Raw genomic sequence first — 27,774 nt, 5'->3', positions numbered from 1 at the left:
GAAGGGGGTTATTATAGAGAGCAAGTGAGACAGAAAGACACCTGAAGCCCTACTTTACCACTTGTGAAGCATTCCTTCTGCAGGTGAGGACCAGGGGCTTGAACTGGGTCTTTGCACACTGTAATGTGTGCACTTAATCAGGTGTGCCACTGCTTGACCCCTTCTCTATCCCTAGCTTCCCTTTCCCTTCCAATTTCTCTCTGTCTCCATATAAAATTTTAACAAATAGGCAAATGAAGCCAAAAGCCAAAGTGGTTATTTGGATGATAGAGTAGAGGTCATCTAAAAATAATAAATGAAAAAAGCTAAAGATAGTGATGGTCTAGCAGCCTGCTTACTCTTATCATCATCACCATAGTAAAAACTACATGTATGGAAAAGGGAGCTCACATGAACTAAAGACAGAAGAAAAAAGCTTTGAATGTGGGCAAGGATACAGAGATTCACAACTGAGGTTAATTTTTTCATTCTGCTCAGTTCTATATCACTGACCCAGGATGGGACCACTCTATCCATCTGCCCTACTGGGCTCTCATCACTGCTAGCTTTGTTTGCTTCAGTTCATCTGCTTCTACTAATGCTGTCTGTGTGGGCACCACCTCTGCCATAGTCACTCACTGTAGGTCAGCTGCATCTGTGGTAGCTACCAGGTTCAGCCTGCTCCAGGTTCAATCCATGCCAATTCAGCCCTGCAAGCTTCAGAAAACATGGTTCTGGGATGCCCCCTGCTGGGATCAGTCTATGCCTGGTGCAGTCCTTTCCTGGTACAGCTTGCCTAGTTCCAGCTAGGCCTGTGGGGAAAACCCTACTGTCTGGGAAATCCAGGCCATTATCTCCATGAGAGTCTGAGAGGGTAAACCCTGAGGTCCCTCCTCACAGGAGGGGCAGTAGGCTGGTCCCCACTTGACCCCATGACCTTAAGATGGATGGACTTTTCCAGACTGAGAACTTCCTTGCACATGCTTCCTCCTCATTCCCTTTGAACAAAGGCCATAACTTACCATACATGGTCAACTGAAACCCACCGCAAATATCCGATTTTGCTTAACTGGACCCTTCCCCCCCACCCTGAGGTGCTCAGGATTCACCTTTAAAGAGAAGCCTACCTATGCATAGTGAGTTTATGACCAGACATTATATGATAACTTCCCAGTAATGAACAAACACCTGCTTGGTCAAGACTTAACTATGTCTTGTGTTTGGCTCAATGATTACCTTACCCTTTTCCTAACCCTTGAGTATATCTACTTGCTTGTACCCCCATGTTGTATGCTTTACATTAGGTTGTTCTATCTCTCCCCCTGCCAAGAAAATTGGATCAGTCCTGCTAGTTTCGCGGGCCCGCTTGGCCCCGCCCCAAGGAACCCTGAGAGAGTTCCAGAGTTGCAGAGTTGGAGAGTGCTTGGCGCCGTCGCGGGGCAAAGAGGCAGCAGAGTTCTGTTTGGTGATTAGTTTGGGTTAGTTTATGAATCGTTGTTCCTGAATAAAGAAATATAGCTTCCCTGCCCAGCCGTATGTATCTGGTCGTCTCTGTTACCCGCCCGTGAAGCTAGCCCAGCCAGCTGGAGCCTCCGAATTTTAACAACAAATGGCACCCACGTGGACCTGACCTGCGCATCTCTCAGATAAGTGAAGACAATTTGGCTACCTATGTACTATGGCCTTCTCTTCTGCTTGTGAAGAGATCTCCAAAGGCCTCTGCTCTTTCTTCACCAGACTGTTTGCTGTTTCTGGAACATTTACCTCTTGACCACTCTGTGGTTTCCACTCACTTGGCTGAACTCAGAACAGCCAGCGGGAGGAGCCAGCGGGCAGGAGGCGAGGCGCGGAGCTGCTGTTTCCACCTGGTTAAACAGCCAGCCAGCCGGCTGCGCCCAGACAACCCCGTGCACCGCGCCCGCAGCCCCGCAGCCCGCAGGAGGCCGACTCCAGCACACAGGAGGCCGACGCCAGCACACGGGAGCCCGATGCCAGCACACAGGAGCCCGATGCCAACATGCTGGAGCCCGATGCCAACACGCTGGAGCCCGATGCCAAAACACTGGAGCCTGATGCCAACACGCAAGAGCCCGAGGCCAGCCCACAAGAGCCGGCTCTCCACTGCGTGGCTCGCTGCTCAGCCACTGCGAGCAGGGCAGCAGATATGACAGGGCCATGGGGCAGGGCTGTGGTGGCCTATCATGGCTGCCACCCCTGGGCACCTCGGCCCGCGCCTTCTACAAGGCTGGCCCACCCGCCCTTGTGCTATGAATTCTGGACAGATCCTGAACCTCCCGGGCTCCCTGCCGAAACTGGACATCCTGGAAGAGATCCTCAGCTCCAGTCTGAAGGCAGACAAGCTGGAGTACACAGAGATTTGTACAGAGATCGCAACCTGCAATTCCTAGAAGTGAAGCTGCCCAAGAGACCACCACTGGACAATGCACCCCCCAACAACTAAGACAGTACAGATTTAAATTCGTGTTTAAAATGACATGTCTTCGCAACAAAGGTTTCTCTCCTTGTGCATTAATGACCATGTTTATGTGTATGTTTAAAGTTTGGTAAACAGTAACTTTAAGGCTAAATTCTTACTAGTGAAAGTTAAATGAAAAAGGTTTTCAACGTAATTCTCATAAAGATAAAATTAACTTCCATTTAAAGTCTGAGGTAAAAATTAGTTAACAATCAATATATTTTAACTAAGTTGGTCTAAACAAAAGGTTAAATAGACTTGTTGATATGTAAAACTCTCGATTACCTTCTCTATTAGAAATGGTAGATTACACAATGGCTATGCTAATTATTCTCATGCCTGAGGTTTCCTTTCCTGCGCACAACTAGGATGTGTCTCCATCTTGAATGGGTGTAACAAAAGGTTAAAAGACATTATTGATATGTAAAAGTCTCAAATTCCTTCTCTATTAGAAACGTTAGATTGTGCTGTGGTTATGCTAATAATAAGTTTTGTTTCATAGTAAGTAAATTGCAGCCAGCTGCCTTTGGGACTCTAGGCCATTCCCCACCCCCATGAAAATGCCTGTCGAGGCAAGTACACCCCCCAGAGGCAAGAAATGTTTTTTTAAGCTGATAAAGTTTTGCCCACAGAGGCAAAAAAAAAAAAGGCCCCCTCAGGCCTTCCCTTGGCAGCACACTGGTTCCTGTTACTTGCTTACATGTTTCTCCATGTTTGTGCCAGTTTCTTTTTTAAAAATGCCTGTATATGTTTCTGTTCACCCCACACCCCTGATACTGTGGTCATTTAGTTAAAAAGAAAAGGGGAATTGTTGTATGCTTTACATTAGGTTGTTCTATCTCTCCCCCTGCCAAGAAAATTGGATCAGTCCTGCTAGTTTCACGGGCCCACTTGGCCCCGCCCCAAGGAACCCCGAGAGAGTTCCAGAGTTGCAGAGTTGGAGAGTGCTTGGCGCCGTTGCGGGGCAAAGAGGCAGCAGAGTTCTGTTTGGTGATTAGTTTGGGTTAGTTTATGAATCGTTGTTCCTGAATAAAGAAATATAGCTTCCCTGCCCAGCTGTATGTCTCTGGTCATCTCTGTTACCCGCCCGTGAAGCTAGCTCGGCCACCTGGAGCCTCTGAATTTTAACAACACCCCCAAATAAACTAGATGTCTCCCTGAAGCTTCTCCTAGAGTGGTGGTTTACTCTGCACGCTCACCCTCAACAGCAGTGTCCCCAAGACACCCAGGGTGGCCCATTTCTGCCCTCCTCTGCAGCTGCTGGTGCATGAGCAGAGGAGAACCAGCCCCCACAGGCCTCCTGCCTCTGTGACTGCTATCTGGTTCGTATTATGACCCTGCCATATACTGCCTCAGCTTCTATGGAATAACATATTGGAAGGCAATATAATCCATCTTCAATGTTGAAACAAAAATGCAGCTTGAAGAAAACAAACACAGCTGAGCCATATAATATCTCCTGACAAAGACTTCAATGTTAAGATCTTAGAGACTCTCACTGAATTAAAAGAATTATGTCAGGGGTGACTACAACAAACTCAGAGTAAATTTATAGCTATCTTCATAATAGTGATGAGAGTAATGAAAAGTGCAGAGACAAAAATCGAAAACACAGTAGGTAAGAGCACCTACAAGAAGACATCTATCTACCAGAGGCTGGATGGTGGCTTGTGTGCTAGAGCACTCACATTTCCATGCACAAGGATCTGGGTTCAAGTCCCAAACCCCAGCTGTATTTGAGGATTCTTCATTACTGATGAAGAGTGTCTTTCTCTCTCCTTCTTTATCTCTAACCTTCCCTCTCAATTTCTATCTATGAACAACTATATACCACCAAGGTAGAGAACTTCAAAGAAATGATTTCCTAGATACCTATGAACTTCCAAAATTATATGAAGAGGAACTAGATAATATGAACAGGCCCATGATAGCTAATGAGATTGGAACAGTTATCAAAAACACTCCCAGAAAAAAAGTTCTGAATCAGGTGGTTTTACAAATGAATTCTACAAAACTTTCAAAGAAGAACTAATACCTCTACTTTTAAAAGCCTTCCAGAAGATTGAAGACACTGTAATACTCCCTTACAGCTTCTATGAAGCCAACATCACTTTGATACCAAAAGCAGACAGGGACACAACCAAAAAAAGAAAACTATAAACCAGTATCTCTGATTAAAATAGATGCTAAAATATTGAACAAAAAAGAAACCACTACCCAAACTAAGAGACCCCTCACAGAATGGGAGAAGACCTTTACATGTCATATTATCACACAAGAGTTTATTAACCAAAATATATAAAGAGCTTGCCAAACTCAACAACAAGAAAACAAATAACCTCATCCAAAAATGGGGGAGGACATGGACAGAATATATACCACAGAAGAGATCCAAAAGGCTGAGAAACACATGAAAGAAAAAAATGCTCCTTGTCTTTGATTGTCAGAGAAATGCAAATAAAGACAACAATGAGATATCACTTCACTCCTGTGAGAATATCCTACATCATAAAAGGTAGCAGCAGGGGAGTCAGGCCGTAGCGCAGTGGGTTAAGCACTTGTGGCACAAAGCACAAGGACTGGCGTAAGGATCCCGGTTCGAGCCCCCGGCTCCCCACCTGGAAGGGATTCCTTTTACAAGTGGTGAAGCAGGTCTACAGGTGTCTATCTTTCTCTCCCCTCTCTGTCTTCCCCTCATCTCTCCATTTCTCTCTGTCCTATCCAACAACAGCCTCAATAACAGCAATAATAACTGTAACAATAAAAAAGGGCAAAAAAGAAAAGAAAAGGTAGCAGCAGCAAAAGCTGGAGATGTTGTACCGTCAAAGGAACCCTCCTGCACTGCTGGTTAGAATGTAAATTGGTCCAACCTCTGTGGAGAACAGTCTGGAGAACTCTCAGAAGGCTAGAAATGGGCCTACCTTATGATCCTGCAATTCCTCACCTGGGGATATATCCTAAGGAACACAACACACCCATCCAAAAATATCTGTGTACACAGATGTTCTTAGCAGCACAATTTGTAATAGCCAAAACCTGGAAGCAACCCAGGTGTCCAACAACAAACAGATGAGTAGCTGAGCAAGTTGTGGTATATATACACAATGGAATACTACTCAACTATTAAAAACGGTGACTTCACCATTTTCAGCTGATCTTGGATGGACCTTGAAAAAAATCTATTGTATTTACTATCAAATATAAAACATTGATTCCCCAAGAAATAAATAAAAATAAATAAATAAATAAAATGCAAACAAACCAGTGCTATATTTATAGCAATTTTATAGCTTCTCTAGGGCTATAGAATTTGAAATGTCATACCAACAATATGCTTATTTCCACATGCCAGATTGTATTTAGGTGGAAAGCAGTTTGAGAGGAAAAGAAGAACATGAGAACATTTATTCTACTTTTAATGTAGAGGTGGAGAGAAACTTAAGGAAAGAACAAAGAGAAGTGACAGGGCTGAAAAACATTCTAACTGGCCAAATTAATCAAGGTATTTGTAGTCTTGAAATTTTTCTCTTTGAAAACAAAAAGAAAATCAAACTCTATGAAGGACCAGAAAAATAATGTAGTTGTAGCACACCACATTTGCATACCTGAAGCTCCAGAGGTCCTAGATTCAGTCCCAGTCACCACCAAGGTTCAAAGTCGAGGAAGCTCTGAACTTTCTCATAAAAACCACAACAACAAAATAGTAAAAACAAATAAAAAGTTGACACAAATGCAGAGGATAAGATACAGAAAGAAAAGAAAAAGTGTACAACTGGTTATATTTGATCTTGAACAACTGTTCATTTCCTTTTTTTAAAATTTGTTTTCTGTGTCTGTTCTGTTCTGGAGGTATCCTTGGGTTACAAGTCTGTGTTACTGAAGTACCATTTCTAAGATCTTGATAATGCATTACCCATACCATGCTCACCACCCGACTATCAATCTCTTTGCCAAAGTACATTAGACATCTAGTGCTCTTGCAACCTACTCCCCTTTAACTCCCTCCAATAACCACTTTTCCACAATCTAACACCAAAGGTTTCTCTTTGTTTGACTTTGCTTGTTCCCTTGCTTTGATCCTTTATTTCCTTCATATGACAGAGAGAGAACATTTAGTACTGTTCTCTGAAATAAATGACAATAGTATTTCTTATAGGGCTACTTTAGTGTTAGTGAATTGCTTTCACAGTAGTTTTTCTGAAAAAAAACTCTTATCACTCCTTTAAAACTGATTGATAACCTCACTGGAGAGTATATTCTTTGCATATATCTTGCAAGTATTTTCTTTTTATTTTCTTTTATTATTTTTTTTTTATTTAAGAAAGGATAAATTAACAAAACCATAGGGTAGGAGGGGTACAACTCCACACAATTCCCACCACCCAATCTCCATATCCCACCCCCTCCCCTGATAGCTTTCCCATTCTCTATCCCTCTGGGAGCATGGACCCTGGGTCATTGTGGGTTGTAGAAGGTGGAAGGTCTGGCTTCTGTAATTGGTTCCCCGCTGAACATGGGCATTGACTGGTCGGTCCATATTCCCAGTCTGCCTCTCTCTTTCCCTAGTAGGGTGGGTCTCTGGGGAAGCAGAGCTCCAGGAAACATTTGTGGGGTCTTCAGTCCAGGGAAGCCTGCCCAGCATCCGGATGGCATCTGGAACCTGGTGACTGAAAAAAGAGTTAACATACAAAGCCAAACAAATTGTTGAGCAATCATGGACCCAAAGCTTTGAATAGTGGAGAGGAAGTGTTAGGGGGATACTCACTGCAAACTCTAGTGCGCTTCTGCTTTCAGGTATATATTTTGCAGTAGTTTATGGATATGTGTGAACATATGCTCTCTATCACAGAAACTGGTGTATATCTAGGTTTTGGGACTTTGTTAGAAAGTGAACCACCTGGGATGGAATTAGAGAATACTATGAAAGGAAAGGTCTCACCCGAGTAATGAAGCTAAAGGGTTGTCATTCCACACGTGAAGTCTCTGGACACAATCTGAGCTGAAGCATGTTGAGGTGGCAATCGTTGTGTTGATTAGGTTGCGATCAGCAGATGCAATATTAATTGATATGGATTGGGAGAGGCATATGGGAAAGAGGGCCCTATCCAAAGGTTCCAGGACTGGGGGAAGTAGAAGCTCTATAGTGGGGATGTGAGGTTCCTGCTGTCTTAGGGTTCAAAAAGACAATGAATAGTTAATGTTATCATCACATTATTTGGTAATGTTATCATCACATTATTTGGGTTAACTTTGAAAAGTCTTTTTGTTAGGGTTTGCTGTATAGTACCCAATATCTTGTAGATAGCTGTGCCACTGGTTGCCTTTGATCTACTTGGTCTAGAGTTTTGAGAGAGTCTGCCTATCAAATACACAGCCTATATATTAAAAAACTCAGTCTGTGTTTTTAAAACTTCGAGACATACAATTAATTTTCCCCCTCTCATATTCATTAACTAGTCATTTATGACTACATTTTATTAGGAGAATACATAAACACCATTCCCACCACCAAAAGACTGTGACCCATCCTTCCCACTCACTCCCAACCCCCACTGTCCCAGGAAGCTGCATGTCTACCCCTCACCACTGGGTTTTTACTTTGATACCCTACTTACAATTTGGTCAGGTCCTGCTTTTAGTTTCCCTTTCAGATCTTCTTACCTAACATCTGTTGATGAGTGGGTTCATCCCATACTCATCTTTATCTTTCTGACTTAGCTCACTTAACATAATTCCTTCTAGCTCTGTACAAGATGGGTCAGAGAAGGTGGGTTCATTGTTCTTGATAGCTGTATAGTATTACATTGTTTATGTATACCACAGCTTTCTCAGCCACTCATCTGTTGTTGGGCACCTGGGTTGCTTCCAGGTTTTAGCTATTATGAATCGTGCTACTATGAACATAGGAGTACACACATCTTTTTGGTTGGGTGTTATGGAGTCCTTGGGGTATAATCCCAGGAAATGGATTACTGGATCATATGGTAGGTCCATGTCTAGCCTTCTGAGAGTTTTCCAGACTGCTCTCCACAGAGGCTGGACCAATTTACATTCCCACCAGCAATGCAAAAGGGTTCCTCTGCCCCAACAGCATATCCAGCATTTGTTGCCGCTGTTCTTTTTGATGTATGCCATTCTTACAGGAGTGAGGTGGTAGCTTAGTGTTGTCTTAATTTACATTTCTCTGACAATCAGTGACCTAGAGCAGTTTTTCATATGTTTGTTAGCCTTTTGGATCTCCTCTGAGGTGAATGTTTTGTTCATATCCTCTGCCCATTTATGGATGGGGTCATTTGCTTTTTTTGGTGCTAAGTTTGCTGAGATCTCTATATATTTTGGTGATTAGTTTCTTGCCTGATGTATGTCATGTGAAGATCTTCTCCCATTCTATGAGGCATCTCTTTGTTTGTTTAATAGTTTTTTTGGATGTGCAGAAGCTTTTCAATTTGATGTAGTCCCATTGATTTGTTTCTGCTTAAGTCTTCCTTGCAATTGGGTTTGATTTATCAAAGATGTCCTTGAGGTGTAGTTGGGAAACTCTTTTGCCAATGTTTTCCTCTAAGTATTTGATTCTTTCTGGTCTGACATCCAGGTCTTTGATCCATTTGGAGTTGATTTTTTGTTTCTGGTGAGATAAAGTGGTTCACTTTCATTCTTCTGCATGTTACAACCCAGTTTTCCCAGCACCATTTATTAACGAGAGCCTCCTTCTTCCATTTAATCCTTTGGGCCCCCTTATCAAAGATTATATGCCCATAGGTGTGGGGATTTATTTCTGGGCTTTCGATTCTGTTCCACTGGTCTGTGTGTCTATTTTTGTTACAGTAGCATGCTGTATTGATGATGATGGCTTTATAATAGTTTAAGGTCTGGGAGTGTGATGCCTCCATTTCTGTTTCTTTTCCTTAAGAAGGTTTTGGCAATTCTAGGTGTTTTCAGGTTCCAGATAAATGATTGTAGTGTTTGTTCTATTCTCTTAAAGAAGCTTGGGGAGCTACGAGCAGCAGATCGCTTTCTCTCCTCTCTGCTCCTCCTCTCCCAGATCAAGTAGTAATACCAAAGGAGACCACCCGGGACTGAAACAAGACAGGACTAGAATGACCACAGGAACCCAGTAAATCACCCGTGAGTACAAACACATGTGGCTGGTGACAGAGAGGAGAGAGGAGCCTAAGGAGAGATTAAGTGACTGCTAACAGTTCAGCAGTTTATCAGTTGAGACACCACCACCAGTCTGCTCCACCAACAAGGGAACAGCTTAAGGGAGGAGAGGACTCCCCAGAAACTCACCAAGTGCAACTCTGAGTCTCTATTGCTACTACCCTCAGAATCTGGAGCAGTGGCAGGGAGGGACACCAGGGGACAGAGATCTAACCGGGAAACTCAGGAGAAGACCTATACCTCGGTGGCATAGTTGAGGGGCTGTGAAAGTCTCTTTGCATAACCACTGGATTGTCTCTGCCACACCCTGCTTATCTCTTGGTCGGGAGTCAGTGATTAAGCTAAGAAGCCTATTGATAGTTTAAAAGCCCTCAGGCTCCCATTGCCTACAGGGAAGAAACAAAAAAGAGGCTTTTAAACCAATGAGCTCCAACTCAGGGATTGAAAAAACTGTTAACTTCCACCACTGTAAACCCTTTAATTAACTTACTTAGACACAAGTCAATCCAGGCAATAGTGATCAATAATTTGAAAAGTACTGATAAAGGGAACTCATAACAAAATATATAAAATGGTTAAAACAACAATAAAAAATACTGGAGACTCGAACCAGGACAAGAGTCCAGCTAAAAGTCTTCCAGAGGGTGAAGCACAAAACAACGAGTTCAACATCCAAACATTAGCTAAGGAAATAATAACAGGAGTGAGTAAAAAATTTGAAAAAATTGTAATCAGAAATGCAGGAACAACAAATGAGAATATGGAAGAAGATTCTAATTATCTCATGGTTATTAGAGAGCTGAAAGCTGAAATCGCTGAGGTAAAAATGCAACTAGCTGAACAAGGTAAAATAGTATCAGAGCAGGGCAACAAAATAGATGAACTCCAGAAAGCAGTAGAGGGCAGAGAGAATAGAATCTATGAGGCTGAAGACAGAATTAGCAAGATTAAGGATGAATTAGAGACAACTAAAAAAGAAGTAAGAGATCTCAAAAAGAGATTAAGAGATCTGAAAACAACAACAGAGTCCTATGGGATGACTTCAAAAGAAACAATATACGTATTATTGGCTTACCAGAGGAAGAAAGAGAAGGGGAGGAAGAAAGCGTTCTCCAGGCCATAATAGCTGAAAATTTCTCTACTCTAGACAATATCAAAGACATAAAGATTCAAGAAGCCCAGAGCGTCCCAAACAAAATTAACCCAGACCTAAAGACACTAAGACATGTCATACTTAGAATGGAAAGGAATAAGAATAAAGAAAGAATTCTCAAGGCTTCAAGAGAAAAACAGAGAGTCACCTACAAAGGAAAACCCATAAGATTAGCAGCAGACTTCTCCATACAAACACTACAGGCCAGAAGAGAATTCCAAGATACCTATCGAGTGCTCAATGAGAAAGGCTTTCAGCCAAGAATATTATATCCTGCTAGACAGTCATTCAGACTAGATGGAGGCATCAAAACCTTCTCAGACAAGGAACAGTTGAAGGAAGCAACCATCACCAAGCCTTCCCTGAAAGAAGTTCTGAAAGGTCTCCTATAAACAACCAGACCACCACAAATAGGACAAATATCAAAACACTCTAAAACTCTACAAGAATGGCATTAAAATATTTTCAATCTTTGATATCAATAAATGTCAATGGCCATAATTCACCTATTAAAAGACACAGAGTAGGAAGATGGATCAGAAAACACAACCTAACAATATGTTGTCTACAGGAAACTCACCTAACTCAACAAGACAAACAGAGACTTAAAGTGAAAGGGTGGAAAACTATCATACATGCCAATGGCACACAAAAAAGGGCAGGAACACCTATTCTCATATCTGACATGATAGACTTTAAAATAGATAAGATTAAAAAATATAGGAATGGACAGTACTTAATGCTCAGAGGATCAGTCAATCAAGAGGACTTAACAATTATTAACATCTATGCACCCAATGAGAAGCCATCTAAATACATCAAACTTCTACTGAAAGAGCTACAGCAATATATTAACAGTAACACAATCATAGTAGGGGACTTCAACACCCCACTCTCTCAACTTGACAGATCATCCAGGAAGAAAATCAGTAAAGATATAAGGGAGCTAAATGAAGAGATAGATAAAATAGAACTATTGGACATTTTCAGAGTCATTCATCCCAAGAAAATGGAATACACATTTTACTCAAATCCACATGTGTCATTCTCAATGATAGACCATATGTTAGGCCACAAAGACAGCATAAGCCAATTCAAGAGCACTGAAATCATCCCAAGCATCTTCTCAGACCACAGTGGAATTAAACTAACACTTAACAATCAACAAAAGATTAGTAACAGTCTCAAAATGTGGAAGCTCAACAGTACACTTCTTAACAACTTCTGGGTCAAAGAGGAAATCAAGGAAGAAATCAAAATGTTTTGAGAGTTCAATGAAAATGAAGACATAAGCTATCAAAATATTTGGGACACAGCTACAGCAGTCCTAAGAGGGAAGTTCATAGCTATACAAGCACACATTAGGAAACAAGAAAAAGTACAAATAAACAGCCTGATCGCACATCTTAAATACCTAGAAGAAGAACAACAAAGGAATCCTAAAGCAACCAGACGGACAGAAATCACTAAAGTTAGGGCAGAAATAAATAACATTGAGAATAGGAAAACCATACAAAAGATCAATGAAAGTAAATGTTGGTTCTTCGAAAGAGTAAACAAAATCGACAAACCTTTAGCCAGACTCACAAAACGAAAAAGGGAGAAGACCCAAATAAATCGGATAGTAAATGAAAGAGGAGATATCACAACAGATACCAAAGAATTTCGACATATCATACAAGGCTTCTATGAACAACTATATGCCACCAAGCTAGAGAACCTGGAAGAAATGGAAGATTTCCTAGATACCTACCAACTTCCAAAACTATGTAAAGAGGAAGTGGATAACATGAACAGGCCCATCACAGCTAATGAAATTGAAACAGTTATCAAAAATCTTCCCAAAAATATGGACCAGATGGTTTTACAAATGAATTCTACAAAACCTTCAAAGAAGAACTAATACCTCTACTTTTAAAAGTCTTCCAGAAGACTGAAGACACTGGAATACTCCCTGCCAGCTTCTATGAAGCCAACATCACCCTGATACCAAAAGCAGACAAGGACACAACCAAAAAATAAAACTACAGACCAATATCTCTGATGAACATAGATGTGAAAATATTGAACAAAATTCTAGCCAACTGGATACAGCAGTAAATCAAAAAGATTGTTCATCATGACCAAGTGGGGTTTACCGCAGGCATGCAAGGTTGGTTTAATATATGTAAATCAATCAATGTGATCCACCACGTCAACAAAAGCAAGACCAAAAACCACATGGTCATATCAATAGATGCAGAGAAAGCCTTTGACAAAATACAACATCCCTTTATGATCAAAACACTACAAAAAATGGGAATAGATGGAAAATTCCTGGAGATAGTGGAGTCTATATATAGAAAACCTACAGTGGTGAAAAACTGGAAGCATTTCCACTCAGATCAGGTACTAGACAGGGCTGCCCACTATCACCATTACTATCCAACATAGTGTTGGAAGTTCTTCCCATAGCAATCAGGAATAGCAAGGAATTAAAGGCATACAGATTGGAAGAGAAGAAGTCAAACTGTCCTTATTTGCAGATGACATGATAGTATACACAGCAAAACCTAGGGAATCCAGCAAGAAGCTTTTGGAAATCATCAGGCAATACAGTAATGTGTCAGGCTATAAAATTAACATTCAAAAGTCAGTGGCATTCCTCTATGCAAACAGTAAGTTAGAAGAAATTGAAATCCAGAAATCAGTTCCTTTTACTATAGCAACAAAAACAATAAAATATCTAGGAGTAAACCTAACCAAAGAAGTGAAAGACTTGTATACTGAAAATTATGAGTCACTACTCAAAGAAATTGAAAAAGACACAAAGAAGTGGAAAGATATTCCATGTTCATGAGTTGGAAGAATTAACATCATCAAAATGAATATATTACCCAGTGTCATCTACAAATTTAATACTATCCCCATCCGGATCCCAAGTGCATTTTTTAGGAGAATAGAAAAAATGCTAAAATGTTTATCTGGAACCAGAAAAGACCTAGAATTGCCAAAACAATCTTGAGAAAAAAGAACAGAACCAGAGGCATCACACTCCCAGATCCCAAACTGTATTATAGGGCCATTGTCATCAAAACTGTTTGGTACTAGAACATGAACAGACAAACTGACCAGTGGAATAGAATTGAGAGCTCAGAAATGAGGCCCCACACCTATGGACATCTAATATTTGACAAAGGGGCCCAAACTATTACCTGGGGAAAGCAGAGTCTCTTCAACAAATGATATTGGAAACAATGGGTTGAAACATGCAGAAGAATGAAACTGAATCACTGTATTTTACCAAATACAAAAGTAAATTCCAAGTGGATCAAGGACTTGGATGTTAGACCACAAACTATCAGATACTTAGAAGAAAATATTGGCAGAACTCTTTTCCGCATATATTTAAAAGACATCTTCAATGAAACGAATCGAATTACAAAGAAGACTAAGGCAAGTATAAACCTCTGGGACTACATCAAATTGAAAAGCTTCTTCACATCAAAAGAAACCACTACCCAAACCAAGAGACCCCTCACAGAATGGGAGAAGATCTTTACATGCCATACATCAGATAAGAGTTTAATAACCAACATATATAAAGAGCTTTCCAGACTCAACAACAAGACAACAAATAACCCCATCCAAAAATGGGGGGAGGGCATGGACAGAATATTCACCATAGAAGAGATCCAAAAGGCTGAGAAACACATGAAAAAATGTTCCAAGTCTCTGATTGTCAGAGAAATGCAAATCAAGACAACAATGAGATATCATTTCACTCCTGTGAGAATGTCATACATCAGAAAAGGTAACAGCAGAAAATGCTGGAGAGGGTGTGGGGTCAAAGGCACCCTCCTGCACTGCTGGTGGGAATGTCAATTGGTCCAACCTCTGTGGAGAACAGTCTGGAGAACTCTCACAAGGCTAGAAATGGACCTACCCTATGACCCTGCAATTCCTCTCCTGGGGATATATCCTAAGGAACCCAACACATCCATCCAAAAAGATCTGTGTACACATATGTTCTTGGCAGCACAATTTGTAATAGCCAAAACCTGGAAGCAACCCAGGTGTCCAACAACAGATGAGTGGCTGAAAAAGTTGTGGTCTATATACACAATGGAATACTACTCAGCTATAAAAAATGGTGACTTCGCCGGTTTCACCTGATCTTGTATGGACCTTGAAAAATTCATATCAAGTGAAATAAGTCAGAAACAGATGCATGAATATGGGATGATCTCACTCTCAGGCAGAAGTTGAAAAACAAGATCAGAAGAGAAAACAGAAGTATAACTTGAACTGTAAATGGTGTATTGCACCAAAGTAAAAGACTCTGGGGTGTGTGGGTGGGAAGAATACAGGTCCATGAAAGATGATGAATGACATAGTGGGGGTTGTATTGTTAAATGGGAATCTGGGGAATGTTATGCATGTACAAACTATTGTATTTACTGTTGAATGTAAAACATTAATTCCCCAATAAAGAAATAAATTATAAAAAAAAAGAAGCTTCATGGAACTTTGATGGGTATTGCATTAAATTTGTATATGGCTCTAGGGAGAATATTCATTTTGACGATATTTATTCTTCCAATCCATGAGCATGGGATATCTTTCCATTTCTTGGTATCAGTTTCTATTTCCTTGCGTAGCGACTCATAGTTTTCAGTATACAAGTCTTTCACTTCTTTGGTCAATCTTATTCCTAGGTATTTGATTGATTTTGCTGAAACAGTAAATGGGAGTGATATCTGTATGTCTTCTTCTTCTTCAGATTTAGTGTTTGCATAAAGAAATGCCACTGATTTTTGTACACTGATTTTGTAGCCTGATACCTTGCTATATTGTCTAATAACTTCCAGTAGTTTTCTCCTGGATTCTTTAGGTTTTTCTATGTATACTATCATATCATCTGCAAATAGTGAGAGCTTGACTTCTTCCCTTCCAATCTGTATTCCTTTGATTTCTTTCTCTTGCCTGATTACTATGGCAAGAACTTCCAATACTATGTTGAAGAGTAATGGTGACAGTGGACAGCCCTGTCTAGTCCCTGATTTGAGGGAGAAATCTTTCAGCTCTGTCCATTGATTATGATGTTGCCTGTAGGTTTGCTATATATAGACTCCACTATCTTGAGGAATTTCACATCTATTCCCATTTTTTTGTAGAGTTTTGAGCATGAACGGGTGTTGGATTTTGTCAAAGGCTTTCTCTGCATCTATTGAGATAATCATGTGGTTTTGGCTTTGCTTTTACTGATGTGGTAAATGACATTTATTGACTTACAGATGTTGAACCAGCCTTGCATTCCTGGGATGAATCCCACTTGGTCGTGATGAACAATCTTTTTGATATGCTGCTGTATCCCGTTGGCCAAGATCTTGTTTAATATTTTGGCATCTATGTTCATCAGTGATATTGGTCTGTAGTTTTCCTTTTTTGTTGTGTCCCTATCAGCTTTTGGTATCAGGGTGATGTTGGCTTCATAGAAGGTGGAAGGGAGTATTCCTGTTTCTTCAATCTTATGGAAAAGCTTAAGAAGTATGGGTACTAAGTGTTTCCTGAAAGTTTTGTAGAATTCGTTTATGAAGCCATCTGGTCCAGGACTTTTGTTGTTGGGAATATTCTTAATAACGGTTTCAATTTCTTTAAAAAGAGAGAGAGAGAGAAACAAGAGAGAGAAAAGAGAAAAGATAAGAAAAAGAGTTGTAATTAAAGAGCAGTTGAAGGAAAGTTTTTTTAATTGATTATTTTTTATTTTATTTATTTATTTTTTTAATTAGCTAGGAGGAGGAAGAAGGGGAGAATCTGTAGAGGAGGTAGGAGTAACGAGACAAGTTCCTCTCATAATATATAAGATGCACACTACCCCAGCAATGAAAGATACCCTAAGAGTTAATTCTGATTAACCTAAAGGGTGGAGGAAGATATATGCCTTTATATAATATTAATAATAAAATAGAGCAGGGTAAAAATACCTTGTCCGAGATTGCCTCAAGCCTCCTGAGCAGAGGCAGCTGATTTTTAAGAAAGAAAAAAAAAACCCCTCAGGACTAGACAAGGATAGAAGGAATAGACAGTTATGCAAATCTACTATCCACTGTATATTCTAGGTTGTATCTAAAGGAGGAAGGGAAGTTGAGCAGAGATACATGCAAAGAGAGTCCACTCTGAGCCAGATTTCTTCCCCAAAATAATTCATAAATGTTTATCAGAGAATTCATAAAGCTGAAGGATTAAGGAAGAAAGGATGACAAGAATGAGAAAAAAAGAAAAAAAAAGAGAGAGAGAGAAAAAAAAGAAAAAGATAAGAAAAAGAACAGTAATAAAAGAGCGGTGAAAGGAAAGAGTTTTTTTTATTTTTTATTATTTAATTAGGTATGGGGGGGAAGGGAGGGGAGCTGCCTGAACAGAGGCAGCTGGTTGGCTACTTAGAAAGAAAAAAGGCCAAAGGTTTCAGAAGGGAATAGACTTAGAATGAATGATACCCCCTGGTGGGACAGGAATCTTGGTAAAGAAAGAAGCTCAGCAGGGGAGCCTGCTAGGAGCTGTTCCCCAGGGACTGGTTATGGGGGGGGAAGGGTGTGTGCTTTGGGAATAATAATTACAAATTTTTTCCCCTTTCTTTTTACTCTCTTTTTTAACCCAAATTAAGTTATAGTCACTTCCTTGGTGTCACTGCTAGGACCCCTTATTGACTGGCCTACTAAAGGCAGAAAATCCTACCGTTTCCAGTTGATGTGGTCAGAGCTCAAGCCACTAGCAGCTTCTCAGTCCGCCATCTTCAAGGAACCTGTCTTGCAAGTATTTTCAAGCTTTTAGAGCTTCTGTAGCAAAATCAGCTGATTGTTTTAAGAGAGTTCCCTTGTAGATGACTGACTCTTTTCTTTTGCTGTTTTTGATATCCTCTCTTTATCTTTAATCTTTGCCAAATACATGATATGCCTAAGTGATTTTAGGCTTGCATTTATTTTTCTTGGAGTTCTTAATGTTCCCTGAATCTGAGGGTCTATCTCCTTCAATTTGGGAAAAATTCTTAGCTACAATTTCTTCAAGTAATAATTATGCCAATTTCTCTCTCTCTTATGTAAGTCTCACTTGTTTTAACCCTTTTTTGTAGCTTTAAAAATAAAAATGATTTTTATAAAATTATCAGTAGTGATTTAATATTGATTTACAAAATTATGTGATAACAGAGATATAATTCTACACTGTGTGTTTTAGGTAGATTATCTGCACTGGGTCTGAAGTTATCAATGGAAGTTCTTTTTTAAAGCATTTACCTCAGATTAAATTAGCAATAAGAAAGTATTTTCTTTTCATAGTTTTCTTGTAATTATGTAATAAGACTTCATAAATATGTGGCTAGTCACTAAAGTACTGGCACCAAACTTCAGCAGGAATTTGTATCCTCTAAATAATTATCCTGCTCTGTAGCATATCTGTCTCACATTGTAGGATATGCATGACTTATCTTTAAATATTTGCTCTGATAAAGCCTTATGATTATATTTTGACAAGACTGAAATCAACTCTTTAATCTTGAGAACGACAAGAACTTTGTCACTGTGATAAGAAAAGTTCTTGTATTTGGCTCTAGAAGCCAACTGAACACAGGGTACTTTAAGACTTCATACAATGAAGGCCTTGGTTTTGCCTGGGCAGGGTACTTAAGTTCTGCTAACACTTGAGTTTGCCCAATAGTTACCTCTCATAATTGCTTATTTTTAGCTTGGTCTAGGAAAGAGATGTGGCTATGTGGAGCCAATCTGTACTGGTTCATTCTGCAGACAGGGAATTGTATTCAATTTTATTCTGTTATCATTATTACTATGCATGTCTCAATTCCCCCCTCTCCAACTTTAGCAAAAGTAGCCATTGCTGCTTTTTACGTTGATAGGTGATTGGGTGTACTACACATTCTGGGAAAGACACCCCCCCATTTCTTTTTCTTTCCTTAAATCTGATCTGAAAAATTTCTTTCCTTTCACTGCTTTTTTCTTTTCTCTCTTTTTTACTCACTGCCACTGGTTTGTGAATTATCTTGTAGAAGAATTCTGACTGCGAGTAGATTCCTTTTTTCACTCTCTCTCTCCCACTGTGTCTCTCTCCTCTCCTCTTTCCTTCTATCTCTCTTCCCACTATCTCTAGAATTTATAGTTGACAGCTAATTTTTGTATTTGTCTATTCTCAATTTTCCTTCCTCCTTTTCTTTCTTTCTTTCTTTTTTTTTTTTCTTTTTCCTTTTCCTTTTTCTTTTCCCTTTGTATTGTCGGTTTTTATTTTTAGAGTGGAGGTGTCTTGAATAATCTGGTTTTGGTTGAACTGCATTAGTCTTTGCTTCAGCTGCTAGTGTACTTTCTGAGGTTTGTAACTTCATCTGAGCAAAGACTATTTGGGGCTCTCTGTTTTGGAAATAGCTAATAGGCCTATTTCAGGTATATTCCAAAGGGCCCATGACTTTATTAGTTTTTGCCTGAGCCTGATATCTGATATGCAGGTGGACCCAAGCTATTGTCTGGAGAGATGATGTCATGGCTGGAAAAAGGGCCAGAAAGCTGGATCAGGGAAGAAAGCAGCTCCCCAAAATGGAAAAAGTGTATAAATATTGTTGACTATAAACCCATCAATTTTACCTGATCTGGGGCCCATATTCAGCATAGAAGCCAATGCAACCTCTACCTCCCTGTAGGTCCAAACTTGCATTCTGTGGTCATGAGTAGGAACATTCTGAGTTGCACCAATTTTAGGACCCATCTTCTTCAGGTGGTAGATAGAGTATGTTATCCAACCCCTCTTTGGAGTATGAAACATTCTTTGTCATTGTTGATCCACATTGAGGGCAAGGTCCTATAGGGCTCCCAAAGGGGTCTATTATGTTGTTTCTGATAGAGATGACCAGTGATAATGGAGAGAGGAATTAACAGCAGTTTTAAAGGAGTATTACCTTTTTGTCAGGATGAATTCTATTAGGTACATGCAAAAGGCAGGTGTATTCTCCTTTTTTGGAAACCTTACTTTACTTATGGTGAGAAAAATGAATTATGGGACATGAACATAATTAGCATTTGGCTGATGTCAGGCTGATGGTTAGAGAATACAAGAGACAAGAGACCAATGTAAACTCACAAGTGTAGGGAAATTGGTGGGATGTGGTGGAGCCTGGCAGGGCTTGACCTGAGAGGTGAGTCTGTCCTGTTAATCTCTTTCTCTACAGAGAGGTTTATCAAAAGGGTGGGGGACACAAGAACCTCAAAAGGTTGCCTGCCATATCAGACTTCCCTGCCTCACAAAACACCCTGCATTTTTCTGCCTCCAGCAGCCTGGCATTCCTTAAAACATTTAGCCTGCTCCACCCTGCATTCCTTGGTACTATGACCTGACCTTTTATTATCTACATATCAATCTTCTGCTTTGTCTTACAAATGACTAAAGGTCTCCTTCCTAATTCCCTGCAGAGTTTTGCTAATCCTACCAGTTGAACCCCTAGCAACAGTTGCTGGGGAGGTCCATATCATTTCCAGCCCCTTCCACCTTTATCTGCCCCTTTCCTAACCATGTATGGTATTGTCAAGACACTTCCGTTTCTGTCTTGTCTCTTCACTGTTCTGACCTGGAAGAGCGTGAGCATGCAGACCGAGAGGCTGACTCTGGCCATTGCGGTTTTGCACCACGTGGCTTAACCAGGTGTGCTACCACACAACTCTGGGGAATAAAGATTTGTATTGCCTTGCCACCATGAGCTTGGTTCCTGGGTTATCTCTCTTTCTAGTGTTGCTAGCCCTACATCTGGTGCCCAAATGTAGGGCACCCCCCTTGGCTCCACACAAGTGGCAGATGTATGAAGGTGCCCCAGCCCCAGGTAAGTACATGGCCAATTGGCTCTCTGTATCCTTGTGTTTACAAAGGCACTGTGGTTCTTTTTTCTCTCTCTTATTATTCTCCTGAGACCCCTCTGTCATGGACAACCTTCTTTTTTATCAAGAGGATCCCCAATTCCTCTACTCCTTTTTCACTGGATGGGTGCTTTGTCTCTGGGATATTTTGCTCTGGGCCACACCTTGGTTGCTCTTGACCATGATCGTAGCTCTTGGGAGATGCACAGGGCCCCCTCCCAAGAAGACTGAGGAGATTTACCCTGGTACTTCCTCTGCTCCCCCTCCCATGTCTCCCGTGGAAAGTGGCAACTCTAACTTAGAAAATGGCCCCAGGCAGGCCAGCCTTGAGGCTGTGATCCATGATTTAAAGAGACTTTGCCAAGTGGTTAAAGAGGATGGGATTCATGCTCCGTGGACCAGATCTATTTTGCAGAGCCTTCTCCAGAACATTGGCACTCCCCAAGACTGGAGAGACATGGTTTGTTCTATTCTCCCAAGTACACTCTTCCTTCAATGGGAAGCCATTTTCGGGGATGGGTGCCTGCAGCAATCCTGCAGGAAAGGTCAGAACCAGCCTAACTGGGATTTTGAGGCCCTTTTTGGAGTGGCATGCTGGGAGACAGGTCTCCAGTGGTCTATGATGAGATATTCCTCCCTGCAATTTTGATCAGGTATGCCTCTGTGCATTACAAGCGTGGGAGTGGTTAACATCCCCCCCACAAGAGCGGCCTCAGCCCCCACACCTCTTTTCATTAAACACCCCACCCACTCCCCACAGTATAAAGAACTTTATACTGTCCTTCTAGCTTTGAAGGCTATACCTGGATCCTTTCATTTATTTTTCTGATAGTACCTACATTGTTAACCTCCGCCTTTGATCCTGCTGACTTTCATTCTCTGACCCATGTCAACCTTAAGGGTCTCAGGGCCCAATTCCCTAATGCCTCCCTATCACAACTAAAGCACATTGTTGTCACTTGCTCTACCTGTGCTGGCCTAATCAAGACATCTGCTGTTCAAACTCTTGGGGTTAACTCCCATGGCTTAAAAGCCAATGCTCTTTGGCAAATTGACGTTACCTACTTATCCAACTTTGGCAAACAGAAATATGTTTTTGTCTCAGTTGATACCTTCTCTAATTTATGTAGACTACAGCCCAGACTGGAAAAAAGATTGTCAGGCTACGTTTCATAGAAACAGTACTTGTCTGATGCTTTTACTGCAAGTGGAACAACTCTCAGCCCCACGTGCTGAGACATCTCAGACATAGTGCTTACTGATTTATGGGCCACTCCTGTCTTAAGGACAAGGCACTGTTGAGAAGGTCTATCAAACCCTTAAGGCTCAATAAATACAAAAAAAGTAAAAGGGGGAATATACCCCCCCAAATCCAGCTGGCAAAAGCTTTAACTACATTAAACCTCTTTAATATTTCCAAAAATTCAAAGCCTTAACTACATTAAACCTCTTTAATATTTACAACAATTCGAACCAACCTCCTATTATTCTCCACTGACAAACACCATCCACACTTCCAGCTATTCAGGTTAAACGGAAAGACCCCCTCCATAAAATTTGGAAATGGCCTAACCCCCTATTGGCCATGGGAAAGGGTTTTTGCATAAGTGTTTCCACAGGATTACTCAAAACCTGTCTGCCTTCCTGCCTGCCATGTCCGGCAATTCCTGCAAGATGGTGCAGCTATCTCTGAAGAACAAGAAACACCACAAGAGGCTTAGGTACAGGACGCCCTCCAGGACCCATAATGTGATATGGCGGGACCTGAAAAAGCTAGTTCACAGAGCCCAAAAACAAAACCTCCCTACCACTTCTCCCATAAGATAAACAATTATCAGCTCTGGTAAAGGTTGCTCATGGCTGTAGAGGGGTCTAAAAGCTTACCGGCTAGCAGAGTCACATGTGTTTAGTTCCCAGGAGACGTAGCCATGGCAGAACCCAGTACACCTCCACCAAAATGCTTCTGCCCAGGAGAAGCAACAGCAGCTAAAGAGGAAGAGATCAACTTCTGGCTGGCTGTACTGTTAAATCTATTCAGCCTACCCACAATGCTTTGTACACCAGCACAGACTGGATTCACCCACAATCCACCATGCGCCTGCGCAGATCACTGCATACTCTGTCTCCAAGGCTGATGTCAGCACTGTGTCAGGACTTCCATCCACAGTCACTAGTATACTGCATCAGCACATTAATGTTCTTGTGGCCTACCCAGTGGCATAGTAGTCAGATTACTGGAATTGTAAGCATGAGGTGCCAATTTTTATCAATAGCATTGCACATGTCACAGTGATGCTCTGGTTCTCCCACCCAAGTAAATAAGTAAGTAAATCTTCAAAAATTGTATTTAATATTCATAGTAGCTTTGAAAATAGGAGTGCTAAGATGCCAGAATACTTCTAATAAAATTCACTTGTACATCCATGGATCCTCCAGATGTATAACAATTATCAGAATTTTCACAAATCAGAGTCTGAAAGCAAATTTACATGAGATTATAGGTTTAAGCAATCTTCAACAATATTGATTCAAGTCACATAGATAACAGAGCTAAGTATACATAAAGTATTTCAAATTCTCAGTGGCTTACCACATTAAATATGGTTTGTTATTTTTTTCCCTCATTCATTTCACAGACCAGTGTGGATCATATGGTATAGTTTATAGGATATATCATCTGAAATAAATAGGACCACTAGCAGGGAGGAAAGAATAGAGAAGACACACTGGCATTTAATCCCCTCAGTCCAGATGAGACACATGCCACTTCTGCCCATGAGTGACTGGCAGAATAAGTCATATGTTTCCAATCTAACTGGATGTGGAACTGAGTAATTTTGGAAAATAGCTGGAATATTTGAAATAATCCTTCTCTTTTCTCTTAAACTCCACAGGGAGTTAATTATATAAAATACACTAAACACAAAAGTGAGATGTTTACTAGATGATAAATCTACTGACAAGCTGATCTTAGTAATCTTAATGATTGGGACACACTCTCTCTCACCTTCCTATTTATTTAAAAATTATTATAGCATGACTTGACAGTTAAAATTTAGTGTTGTTTCTAAATTGTCCATTACTTGTAGGAGTGTCCAAAGGAGTATCTCACATGTGATTCCAGCAGCATATCAAGTTATTCTAAATATAAAAGAGAAAGAAAATTTATCAGAGGCACCTTGGAAGGGGAAAACACCAATGAAAGTTCCAAAACTTAGAGGAGACACAAAAAATATTGAGAAGAAAGTTTCAAAAGAGGATGGGAATGACATACAGTTGGCAGCTGGAGCTGGCAGGAGCCTGAAGGAAAGAATGACTAGTGACATTGATCTCTAATATTCAAGTATAAATCCTTCTCAGTTCCTTGCTGAGGCCGTCAGATTCTAGTTAAGCAAGTCTAAAGTCTGCTCTCCAAGGGAAGGGACCTGATTTAGCATTAAGGAGGACTGAATTATCTGTAGAAACCTTTGTCCTATATTTCCTGGGCCATGGCCACAATCTGGCCCCATATTCTATAAAAATCCATTTCTCAGACCTTGAGTCTGTCTTCATTTTTTTTCAAAATAAATTATTGTCACTGAAAATAATTCTTGTGAGAAAATGGAAGAGAAAGAATTTCTCAAACCTAGAGAGAACTCAGAAAGCAGACAGCAGAGAAGATTCAAGTATGGGTCAAGGCAACATATTCTAAGAACTTTTTCCAGCAATGTTTGTGAGGGAAAGGGGGGGATCCTATGTTTTTATTGTACTATATTTATATAAATAATCCTAAATGAATACCCAAGCTAAAAAAATCATAAAAAGTAGGAAACTATTACTATGCATTACAAAATCCAAGTTGCCATTCTTTACAGCCATGACTGAAATAATAGGGAGCCTGAGAGCCTCTCTATCTCTCTGTGTCTTCACTCCCTCACTCACTCAGTGATCTAGACATCATTACTTTATCCTCTTAATTCTCTAATTTCTCTCACATTTTTCATAAAGTCTAACATTATTCTCCCCTCCAACCCTCTTTCCCAGATAACTCTGGGACTTCAAGGAGACCAGACACCAAGAAAACAAGAGAAGAATCTGCAAAGTGTCTTCAGGTCTATGTCAGCAAATCATGCCACTTCATTTTTACCATCTCAGTTTAGTCAAAGCAAACAGAGTTAGCCTAACATCAAGATATAGGAGGTAGACTGTTAATGAAAAAAAACTCATACTTCAAGAGGGCAAGTAGAATGGGAAAGGCTAGTTGGTATCTAGCAAGTAGCATGATTTACCCCAGTGGGAAAGAGCTAGTTTGGGAGATCTACAAGGTTGGCTACAGATTCTTATTCCAGCACACACTGAAGTTTTTCTTATAAATTTAGGGTATTAGATTGATGACCCACTATTTGGACTATCTTTGCAATTTTGGGGCACTACCCTTGAGATTACTCTTTACTGATGTCTTTACTGATCCAGTACTAGATTTGAAAACCTTAAAGAAAAATTCTATGGGAATAATCCCTCTACATTCAGAATTTAGCAAGATACTTGGTACTTATTAAGAGATAAGAATAGCAATAGTATAATTATTGAGTAATGGCACCCACTAATTAGGTATATTAGGCTAACAACTGACAATATTGACTATTTACTGTGAAAATTATATATATCAAGAAGTGTTCTGCACACTTAAAATAAGTTGATAATTTGGCTACATATTATAGCTGTATGAAGTAGGCACTATTATCCCCCAGTTTTAGGTTAGAAATCTGTATCAGAAAAGGCTAAATATTTTTCCCAGTATTACACAACAATAGTGTAGAAGCCCTATATTGCACCAAGGTAAAAGACTGGGGGGGGGGGGGAGCGCGAGAATACAGATCCAAGAATGACAGAGGACCTAGTGGGAGTTGTATTGTTATATGGAAAACTGGGAAATGTTATGCATGTACAAACTATTGTATTTACTGTTGAATGTAAAACATTAATTCCCCAATAAAGAAACAATAAATAAATAAATAAATAAAATTAAAAAATAAAAGAAGCCCTAGATTTGGTCCACTTGATTTGACTCCAGCTTTACTGCCCAAGTGTAAACAAGTGCAGTAAAGACATCATTGAAAACAAAAGGAATAATAAACCTGAAAAAGGCAGCCTTGGAATGATATGGTTGTTTGAGACATGAATCTGTCATCTTCCCAGGTTTGACTAACACCTAACTAAAATCTGTTTTCCTCACACCAACCTCTGTCTCACAGTTAATTATCTTTCTGAACGGCAATCAATGGAAACCTTTAGTTCAGTAACAATATCAATCTCAAAGCACTATTAGGAGACTCAAGTGAAAGAGCAGGTACAGTGCTTATCTTAGTATCCATATGAAATAATGAATATGGGGCCAGACAGTGGTGCACCTGGTTAAGCAAACACCCTACAGTATGGAGGGAACTAGGTTCAAACCCCTGGTCCCTACCTGCAGGGGGAGAGCTTCATGAGTTGTAAAGTAGAGCTGCAGGTGTCTCTCTATCTCTCTCCCTGTCTCCCTCCTCTTCCCTTCTCAGTTTCACTCTGTTTCTATCCAATAATAAATAAATAAATAATAAAAAATAATGAATAATTATCATTTAACATATAGATAAGAAATAAGAAAATAATACAGCAAGTCAGTGCTTAAAAAGAAAATAAAGGGAGTCGGGTGGTAGAGCAGCAGGTTAAGTGCAGGTGGCACAAAGCACAAGGACCGATGTAAGGATTCTGATTCGAGTCCCTGGTTCCCCACCTGCAAGGGATTCGCTTCACAAGTGGTGAAACAAGTATGCAGTTGTCTATCTTTCTCTCCTCCTCTCTGTCTTCCCCTCCTCTCTCCATTTCTCTCTGTCCTATTCAACAACAATGACATCAGTAACAACAACAACAACAGTAAAACAACAAGGGCAACAAAAGGGAATAAATAAATATTTTTAAAAGGAAAAAAATAGCAGTTCAAGAGGTGGAATAGTAAGTAGAGTACTTGACTTGTAAGCATTAAATATGCCAGAGTAATACTCTGGTTCCCTCTGTGATTTTTCTCTCTGCATCCCCCTCCTTAATTGATGTACATCCTGGAGTAGTGAAGCATTAGGGATGACAGAACTTAAAAAAAAAAAAAAGGTGAAGAAGAAGTTTAAGACCAGATGCAAGCACACATATAATATACAAAATTCCCAGAATAGAGATTCTTATAAACCTTCTTTAAAAAGAAAGAAAGAGACCTAAGGAACTGCAAAAGGAGAAAAACAGTTTTTCATCAGAAAGCAAAGGAAATTTGAATGCTAACAATGTCATATGAGCATTAAAAATAGTCATCTTTCACTAAGAATACTGCCTTGACCTTTTGTAAGAGGTAGATTATATTAAAAAGAAAAGTTTTTCGGGGGCGGAGCCAAGAAGGCAACTTGGAGACAACACCTGCTGTGAGCTCCAGAAAGAAGCAGTTTACAACCTGGTATTGATTCTCTGGAGAGGTTAGGCTCTGGGTCTTCAGTGAGACGGGTGAATAAGGGGTGGTCAGGAGGACACCAAAAAAAAAAAAGTCCTATAACCCACCCTTGGGATGGCAAAGAGAGGCCAAAAGGACAAAGAAAGGAAAATCTTTGGCTTGACTATTTCTGAACTCACCCTCTCCTCCCCCAGAACCAGCCCCCAGGGGATGCCCAGCCACTTCTAGCAGGCTTCCTGTGGAGCTATTTTCTTTACCAAGATTCCTGGCTCAGCAGTGGTGTCATTCCAAGCCTTTTTCTTTTTCTTTTTGAAGGGGACTGGAGCTCTATTTGAATGACAGGATACCTGACCAATCAGGGCCTCAGCCCTGACTGGGAAAGACTAGCTTGAGTTTTGTTGTTGTTGTTGTTTTGATATTTCTTATACTTGGTTGTCTTTTTTGGTTTAGAAAGGGGATCAGGCTGCGTGCAGCCAATCTGAAGTGGTCCAAGCTAAAGACTGACTGTTAGGGTTTTTTACTCTGTTTTATTTTATTATTACTGTTATTATATGTGTGTGTCCTTTTTTCCTCCTCTTCAGGTTGTCCAAAATTAACGTTATTGCTTTTTCCATTGGAAGGTGACTGGGTGTCTTATCCATTGTGAGAGGAACTTATTTCTCTCTCC

At 40.3% G+C, this 27,774-nt stretch overlaps 1 long non-coding RNA gene across 1 annotated transcript in view; it reads right to left on the bottom strand.

Moving 5' to 3' along the window:
* The window catches only part of LOC132539901 (uncharacterized), an 805,919-nt gene that overhangs the window by 732,502 nt on the left and 45,643 nt on the right, over window positions 1–27,774 (bottom strand). The window contains exon 2 of the long non-coding RNA XR_009551188.1: window positions 22,538–22,639. This is a non-coding gene — a long non-coding RNA (uncharacterized LOC132539901). The remainder of the gene's footprint in view (window positions 1–22,537; window positions 22,640–27,774) is intronic.

Source organism: Erinaceus europaeus, chromosome 8 (genome assembly GCF_950295315.1).
Source record: "Erinaceus europaeus chromosome 8, mEriEur2.1, whole genome shotgun sequence".
Lineage (NCBI taxonomy): Eukaryota > Metazoa > Chordata > Mammalia > Eulipotyphla > Erinaceidae > Erinaceus > Erinaceus europaeus.
Note: the sequence above shows the minus strand (reverse complement) of the source record. Positions and strands in the feature narration are given on the sequence as shown.